Source organism: Capsella rubella, unplaced genomic scaffold, assembly GCF_000375325.1.
Source record: "Capsella rubella cultivar Monte Gargano unplaced genomic scaffold, Caprub1_0 scaffold_8, whole genome shotgun sequence".
NCBI lineage: Eukaryota > Viridiplantae > Streptophyta > Magnoliopsida > Brassicales > Brassicaceae > Capsella > Capsella rubella.
In genome coordinates this window covers 4177229-4186463 of record NW_006238916.1, presented here as the reverse complement: position 1 = coordinate 4186463, position 9235 = coordinate 4177229, and the positions used below count along the sequence as shown (strand labels likewise).

Genomic DNA, 9235 nt, shown 5'->3' with positions numbered 1-9235 from the left:
GTGTTGTCACCACTGATCATTGGTGTTCTAGTAGTTGCTTCTCCTAATTCAGAAGAACCCAGCCCAAGTAAGGCTGTCAAATTAGTATTCATCATATCCTTAGAGCCTCCTGAATTATTTTCAAAATCTTGGGAGAGATAGTGAGATGCGATATCATATGTGATACGAGAAGACATACTAAACCCAACTGCTCTTTCTCTTATATTCTCCACACAAGCAGTTGCAGCTAATTGATGGCTATTTTCACAAAATTAGCTGTCACTTGAAGATTGACGTTGTTGCATGGATACTCGTATCTATCGATGCCAACTAAACTCTCCATGTCTTTGATCTTAATCTCTTCACTCTCCAGTTTTATAAATGCTTCACGAATTCAGCATCTTGTTTTTATAACTTTTTCGCCTCCCACCAAAATGTTCCAAGTTGTTCAATAGGCAATTTTTCTAGAACCACTGTAGCATCAACATATGATAGCTTTTGAATCTTTTGTGAACGTAGTTATTGTAGTAAATCTTCACGAGTATCTACTACACGTCGAAAGCCCGTCTCGACTTGCGTTTCAAAATGAGTTCTTCTTCTTGGAGGACGAGAACCAGACTTTGTTTGAGTTGATGTTGTTTCAGGTACTTGACTAGTAGTAGCACCCAAATTAGTGACATCTAAAGATGGTTCTATACTTTGATCCTCTTGTATTTCTGATATTACTTCGACATTCGTGTTTAGTAAAGCAGATTGTGCCTTTTGGAGATGTACGCTAAAAATTAAATGGAGAGTAACGTTCATCTTGATCAACACCATAAATCTGATCCAACAAATCTTTGAATGACAAAGGCTTTTTCTTCAAAACCCGTACAAATTTTCCTTTATTACTTCCAAATCCCCTATATAGTAAAAGAGAAGCACACTCTTACATGGATTGATGGGTCGGGTCAAAATTAAAAATTAACCTGAAATAAAACAATTGGATACTTCAAAAATCGGATATTTTTTATGATGATTATATTATTTCCATATCTAGATTTTCGATTTCCTATTATTTCTATAACTTATTTAAATTAATAAATTTAAAAAATCATTATTCTCCTTTCACATTTATTTGATCTTATTTTAATTTATTATATTAAAATATAGAATAAAAATATAGAATAAAAATTCATATATTTTTTAATATGTTGTAATTTGAATTTTTCAAAGCAGATATATATTACTCAATTGATAAATAAAATATTATTATAAACTTAAAATCTTATTAAAATAAAGTTTGGATATCTAAATCAGGTTAGTTAAATATATTGGTTAAATCTAAGCGGGTTGGTTAAATATTTTCATGAAATTTTATATTATACTCAACTGATAGAAAAATGAGTAAGACATACCACTTCGGTTAAATATTTTAGAAAATGGTTTTAAATCATTATAAACATGACCAATATGTATCTAACTATGAATGAGCATGACATTTAACTTATCAAGCTTTCAATTTTAAAAGTTTTGTTTGGATTAGTAACGTTATTTATTTGAGCATATAAATTTCTTTAAAGTTTTAAAAAATTATAATTTTGAAATGTATTAAAAGTTTAAAATATTTTAATATTGAAACCTTTAAAATATACAAATATAAAAAATCATAGAATACTTAAAATATTAGAAGCGGGTCAGAATACTTTTGCAACGGGTCAGAACATGATACACACCACTTAAGTTCTACAGTTAAATACTTTATAATACCAAAAATAAATTATATGCAAAATTGTATATTTTTACGGGTCTTAATGAAAATAACTAAGCCAATCTTAACAATGGTACATACAAAATCTTACTAAAAAAATATCTATACTATTAATATATATAATTTCTCCATTTGTTTGCTATTTACCAGTAATATATATTACAAATTTTGACACATGGACCCCCACGCTATTCTTATTCTGGTAAGAGCATCCGCAATGGCTTAACCAAGAAGATGCATCTGAGTGTAATTTTAATATATTAATAATATAATAGTGTATTTTAAGAACCAAATAAAATTAGGTAGTTATTGGTTGAACCCTTAGGTTCTTACATTTATAATAATATAATAATGTAAAACTTATTAATAATTTTATTAATTAATTTTAAAATTTTAAAAATGAAAAATTATATAAACTTATAAATTAGAATAATAAAGATAGAAACATATAATTATAAACAAAACAAAAACAAACTTTATAAACCTTTTTAAACAAAACACAAACAAACTTTATAAAACAAAATATTAACAAATAATAAAAAAATAAAAAACAATAAAGATAAAAATTAGAAACATAAAAGATAGAAACATATAAATTAAAAACATAAACTTAAAAAGATACAAACATAAAAATGAAAGCACAAAACATATTATTAAATGAATAAAAAGTTTATAAACCTTTTTAATCATTTGGAAGATGTCCAAATTTAGTCCATATATTCTCAATCAAATCCTCTTTCAATTGGTGATGTGCTTGTTTATCACGTATTCTTCTTCGACGATCACCTATACCGTCGAGATTTGTAGCCATATTGTTCGAAAATGTAAGATCCGGGGCACCTTCTTGGAATTCTTGTTCGTCAAAGAGAGTGTATGAATGTCGTTCATCTTCAACAATCATATTATGAAGTATGAGACATGCTCTCATAATATAAGCGATTTTTCCTTTTTCCCATAGAAGACATGGATGCTTAACCATGGCGAATCTTGCTTGAACCAAATGCACGCTCAACATCTTTCCGTGCAGATTCTTGACGTTTTGCAAACAAAGAATGTTTTGGGCTTTTTGGTAGTCGGATGGATTGATTAAATGTCGCCTAGTCGGGGTAAGTACCATCCGAAAGATAGTAAGTCATGTTATATTCCCTTATGTTGACATAGTAGTTCGTTTGGGGGGGAGGGCTTGACCTTGTATAATGTCATTAAAAACCGGTGATTGATCAAGAACATTTAAATCGTTGCAAGTACCTGGTGCTCCAAAAAACGCGTGCCATATCCGGAGATCTTGTGAAGCAACCACCTCCAAAATAATAGTTGGCTTTCTGGTACTTCGAGAATACATACCTTTCCATGCGGTTGGACAATTTTTCCACCCCCTATGCATTCAATCGATGCTCCCAACCATCCTTGGAAAACCCCGTTGTTCTCCAATATAAAGTAGCCTTTGGAGATCCTCTTCTGTAGGCCACCTTAGGTATTCATCGCCAAACAAGTCAACAATTCCAACGACAAATTGTTCCAAACACTTACGAGCCGTAGTTTCACCAAGACGTATATATTCGTCAACCGTGTCTGTCCTACCCCCGTATGCTAAAAGTCAAATTGCTGCAGTACACTTTTGAAGCGGTGATATACCATTTCGAAATGTTGCATCTTTTTTTGGTTGAAAATATCTAACTTCTGCTTAGAGACGACTGACAATACGGAGGAACAATGGTTTATTCATTCAAAAGCGTCTTCGAAATAGCCTCTCCGGATAAGTAGGATTATCACTAAAATAATCATTCCACAAACGGTCGTGGCCTTCTTCCCGATTTCTTTCGATATATGCACGCTTTTTTCTTTCCGGCAGTATATCTTCTAATGTCGCATCTACTTGATTATCAAATAGGTCTTGATAATATTTGTCAAAATCATCATCATTATTAGAGTTATAATGATAATGAAAATTGTTTGACGAGGAAGCCATAATAAAAATGATAGAAGAAGTTTATAAAAAAGGATAAAAATAAAGAAGTTTATAAAGAGGATAAAAATGAAATACGAAGTTTATAAAGAGGATAAAAATGAACTTGTGTATAGGTTATGTTTGTGAGTGATTTTATTTCAAGGAAATGAGAGTGTGTAGAAAGAAAATGAAAGTGAGTGATTTTCTTGCAAAGAAAGAGGTTGTGAGTGGAAAGAAATTGAGAGAGAGTAGAGATTTAGATATTCGAATGAAAAGCACTAGGACATATTATATACAAAGTGCTAAAACAAACACGTGATTGATAAGCACTAGTAAATCATGTGAACAAGAAAACAACAGTAGAAACAGTCACATGAAGAGGCAATACTATTAAACTCACATAAGATTACAAAGTTACTTGTCATTCTTCAAAGAAAATTACAAACTCATGTGACACCTAACCAAAAGTACAATTATAGAAAAAACAACCAGATTCTACTTACCATCTATATTACAAGGGAGCATCAAACAAGTCTCACTAGTACTCAAATGTCATACTGCGAATACAATTCACATCCTACTTAACACAACTATTGACATCAACAGGGCCAAAACACTAAAGCTAAAACCAACAACCATTCGTCATGTTACTCTACTCCTCTGCAACTCATCACCAAACTTCTCAACTAGCTTCTCAAGCTTAACAACCTTTTCTTCACTTGTACTCTCTTCTTCTCTGATCTCTTTAAGGTCCACTGCTACAATTCTAGCCCTTTCTCTCATCTCTCTCATCTCTCTCATCTCTTCCATCACAGCCACATCCCACCACTAGTGGAGATGCATTTGTCCATCATTCACATTCTCGCAAGTGAAGTACCTGGGAAACATAAACCAGAAACTTATTGGAATGCCTCAGAAGTAAGAGGTAATTACATACATAATTTAGAAAGATGGACTTACTTTCTCCCCGGATCATTTCGGGTGTAAGATGTCTGAAGAAGAGGCTGCCCCCCACAATAACATATGTTGGAGAAGCCAACCTCAATCTCATGTTCAGTCCTGCGAGCACTCTGAGCTTCATCCATCAAGATGTATGCATTTGTCTCCCTTTCTATATTGTCCTTTGTGTAGTGATCACTGGATGTATCCTGTGAGTAGCTATAGTCATGCCCAATTATGGCCTGCCCTGAAAACAAACAAACATAAATAGACAAGAATCAGAAACATTCAAGAATCACAAACATTCAACCAGATTAAACAAAATTGACACAAATACCACACACATTAATCAATAACAGAACAGACAAGAATCACCATACACATAGACAAGAATCACTATACATCATTAACAGACATAGAGAAGAATCACTTTCATCAATAGCAGACTAGACAAGAATCACCATACACATAGACAAGAATCACCATACATCATTAACAGACATAGAGAAGAATCACTTTCATCAATAACAGACTAGACAAGAATCACCATACACATAGACAAGAATCACCATACACATAGACAAGAATCACCATACATCATTAACAGACATAGAGAAGAATCATTTTCATCAATAACAGACTAGACAAGAATCACCATACAAAAAAAAACACAAGTAGCACAGACATTCATCAATTACATAAGAATGAGACACGGACCACATACTATCATTATTAAAGGAAAAATGACACAAGTATTAGAAACTAGCACCATTCATCATTAAACCGGATTCATGCATTGGGACAAACTTTGAACATTGTCACAAACTTTGCGCATAAAACAGAAATGACAACTTCATAGTTAATAGAACACACAGAAATGACACCACTTAGTCCTGTTAAACAGACATGATTCATTACAAGTTAATAAGCTACTTAGAAAAGTTGAGCCATGAGCTTCTTCTTAAGGGCTTGTTCATCTTCATCAAGAGGAACTGTCTTGGCAATGAGGGTGTCTAGAAGGCTCATCATTTGGAGTTATTTCTTGGCAACATTGTCCTTCTGTTTGTTTTCCCAAAGCTTCGGATACTGTCCAGTGGGTGGCCCCTTATCTTTTCTTTTCAACCTTCTGGCTTTCATAGCCTTCACACCTGGTGGCCTGGGCTCTTGTTCATTACCAACTGAGGGTGGAGAAGGTGCAGCTACATCAGCCTTTCTTTTCTTGCTTGATGAGTTGCTTGTAGGATTCATTAACCCTAAAGAGCACCATTTCTGTTCATTCCTGAGCTCAACCCAAGCATGCTCAAGTGTAAATTTCTTCCCATAAAGAGTCTTATAAATTTGATGTGCATTCTTTAGAATGTCAACATCATTCTGTCCAGAAGCTTTCTCACCCTCTGCAGAAGCATATGCTCCACAGAAATGGTTCACCTCTTTACTGATTCTTACCCACCTTTGCTTGCAATGGTCAGGCAGCCTAGCTTCTCCTCCATTAACCACATGATCACTAGTACCATAGTACTCTGAAATTCTTTTCCAGAAGGTTCCTGACCTTTGGTCGTTGCCAACTATCACATCCTTACTTGTGTTTAACCACCCACTTATCAACACAAGATCATCAATGCTGTTCCATTGCCTTCTCTCCCTAGTACAAGTTGGTGTGCCTTGAGATTGACTTGAAGGTTCACTCTTATGCTGGCTAAAAGAAGGGTTATGGTTGCCTTGAGATGGTCCTCCATGACTCTGTTGCTGGCTCATACAAGGGATGTGGCTGCCTTGAGAGGGTGGAGCTTGATGTTGCTGGTTAGGGTTTTTGCTGCTTTGTGGAGACCAAAAGTTAAGATTTTGAGAAAAGCTATCATAAGGAAAGTTATTAAGGCTAAAGTAACCGAGAGAACTACCATATGGATTATTATTTGAATCCATATGATGCTAGAAGAGAGATGCTAAGACAGAGATGGTAGAAGAGATATGCTACAAGAGCCAGAACATAAGGGAAAAAGATACTAGAAGAGAAAGAGAAAGAACAGAAGGGAAAAATATGCTACAAGAGAGATGATAGAAGGGAAAGAAGAGAGATGATCAAATCGCAAAGGGAAAAAGGGAGTTGAAAGATGATAAGTGAAAACAGCACATAAAGAGACTTTGGGATGAAGTTAAAAGAGTTATTACAAAGCTAACACTTACCTACCTCAATCAAATCACAATCAAGAATCACAAACAGAATAGTAATCTTATTAAGTATACTTTGTTTCTAGTTCTCAAAATAAGCTAAACATGTTATTACATTTACAAGAAAATGTAAATACTAATCTTGTTGTAACAAGATCAGAGATTAAAAGCATTAAGAAAGGACTAACACAATAAAGGCAAACGGATTCATTTATAGCCATGTATGTACAATTCAGATTGTAGAATAACATTATTATAAGCTACTTGATAGTGCATGAACTTAATGTTTTTTACATACAACAATTCAATTTCAAACACAAGGTAATTAACAGACACTACAAGACTTTTATACACAATGACAGGTTCAATACACAATGACAGGTTCAATACACAAAGACAAGTTCAATACACAATGAATGGTTCAATACACAATGACTAACTAATACACAATAACTAAAACAATACACAATGACTAACCAATTTGACATGACTAACCAATACACCAACAAACTCGCATTCAATAACATTATAAGCTACTAGACAGAGCATGAACTTAATGTTTTTTTACATACAGCAATTCAATTTCAAGCACAAGGTAATTAACAGACAGTACAAGACCTTTATGAACAATGACTGGTTCAATACACAATTACAGGTTCAATACACAATTACAGGTTCAATACACAATGACAGGTTCAACAAACTCGCATGATATAACATATATTGCATAAAGTATTAAGACATGTACTAACCTCTAAATTTGGAGATCCTTTTGCTGTAGATTACCCGAATGCGATTACCAACCTCACTCAGCTTCAATCCTCAAGAAAAAGATGAAAAACAGGAGTTAAGTTCATCATCTTTACAGTATAATGAAAACACACTAAGGTCCAACCCTACTTATAAATCAAATGCAGCAGATCGGACTCCCAAACAAAAATTCAAACCGATAACACATAGAAATTCTCTTTCAAAACACTAAAACCATCAGACCTGAAGCCTAGAACAGATCAGTTGTAATTCCATCCCTAAAAATTTAACAGTCCTACACAATATCGCCTCAGAAGAACACATATGAACTAATGACTCCACTTTAGACAAATAACGAAAGGAAAAAACCCAATTCATTACACGAACTCGAGAAACCTAATTATCCTTCGCCATCAAACCAAACAGATAACCAACTTCACAAATAATAAGAAGGAAAAGAAGAGACTTCCATGTACCTTATCTTTGACTCGATTTGGGGAAGGAGATCTTCCAGGGACGACACGCTGAAGGAGGGTTTGATTCCGATCCAGAATCTGGTGAGCAGTAGACGGAGGGGACGGAGAAGACGCTCACACCATAGGGAGAACCCACTAAGACGAGAAGGAGAACAAGACGAGATCGATTTCTCCCAACTCGAAATCGCAGCGGAACTAGGGTTCCAAGATATCAGAATTAGATTTTGACTTTTCGCTGCGACTTCGACAACACCGTGACCACGAGACAGAGGGGAAGAAGAAGACGCTCAGACTTGACGGCGATCACGGTTACAGTCTCTTCGGGGAAGAAGAAGAGATGAAAGGGTGAAGGTGTGAAATCGCTTTCTAGGGTTCGTCTTCGAGAGAGAGAGGTTGCGATTTGGGGATTTTTGGGAATTTTCTTTTTTTGACAAAATTTAAAAGGTTTTCTTTACAAAAAATTAAACCAATCTAGTGTTCCCACATGGCGTAAGACACGGCTTCGAAAGGGTCTTGCCCAGCATTCGAATGCCCCTTATAATCGGACTGTTTCCATTATTAGGCCATATTCTAATGCCCAAAGGCCCGTTGGGTTGCACCGTTAAAGTTGGCCTAAGTCCATCTTTATCGGCAAAAGCTGTTGGCTCTTAGAGCATTAAACAAAACTCAAAATAATAAAACAGTGAAAAGGTAAAAGGTATTCGGGTTTAAGCAAAGATGTTTTTGAAGGAGTGGCTTATGCCACGTGTTTCATGGGAATTGGTTAGAAAATTTTAAAAAAGAAAACATTTTCATTTATTATTTTCTCCCCCAAATCGATTTGTCTTCTCCTCCTCTCTCACACCGTCGTTTTTGTCAAAATAGAAAAATCCAACTTCACAGATCTTCCATTCTTGTGGTCATTTTTTCATCCTAATCATGTAAGAAAATTATTTATTCTTACCCATGTATGTGGTGTTATAGTTAATTGGTCTCTTATTTGAGATTGTTATATTTTGATAAAATTTTGGTAACCAATAAAATTGGTTATTAAGGAGTTAATTCCTAAATAAATTTAAAGAACAATAAGAGGACACGTGTTTAAAGGAAAGACAAGTGTTAAGTATCATGTCATGTTTTGGTTCATAAATGAACAAGTGTTAAAACACATGTCACTCTTATGTTAAGAGAACCATGCAAAAGAACATTTGTCCTCACACTTGTCACCATTGCCTTAATCTCTAC

General features: G+C 34.4%; 1 long non-coding RNA gene across 1 annotated transcript; it reads right to left on the bottom strand.

The window, feature by feature from the left end:
* Window positions 1-4762: 4762 nt before the first annotated feature.
* LOC111829050 lies at window positions 4763-8240 on the bottom strand. Its single transcript, XR_002832621.1, has 3 exons — window positions 8012-8240; window positions 7538-7598; window positions 4763-4863 (listed from the first exon to the last, which is right to left on the bottom strand). It is a non-coding gene; the product is annotated as an uncharacterized LOC111829050 (long non-coding RNA).
* Between the last annotated feature and the right edge of the window lie 995 nt (window positions 8241-9235).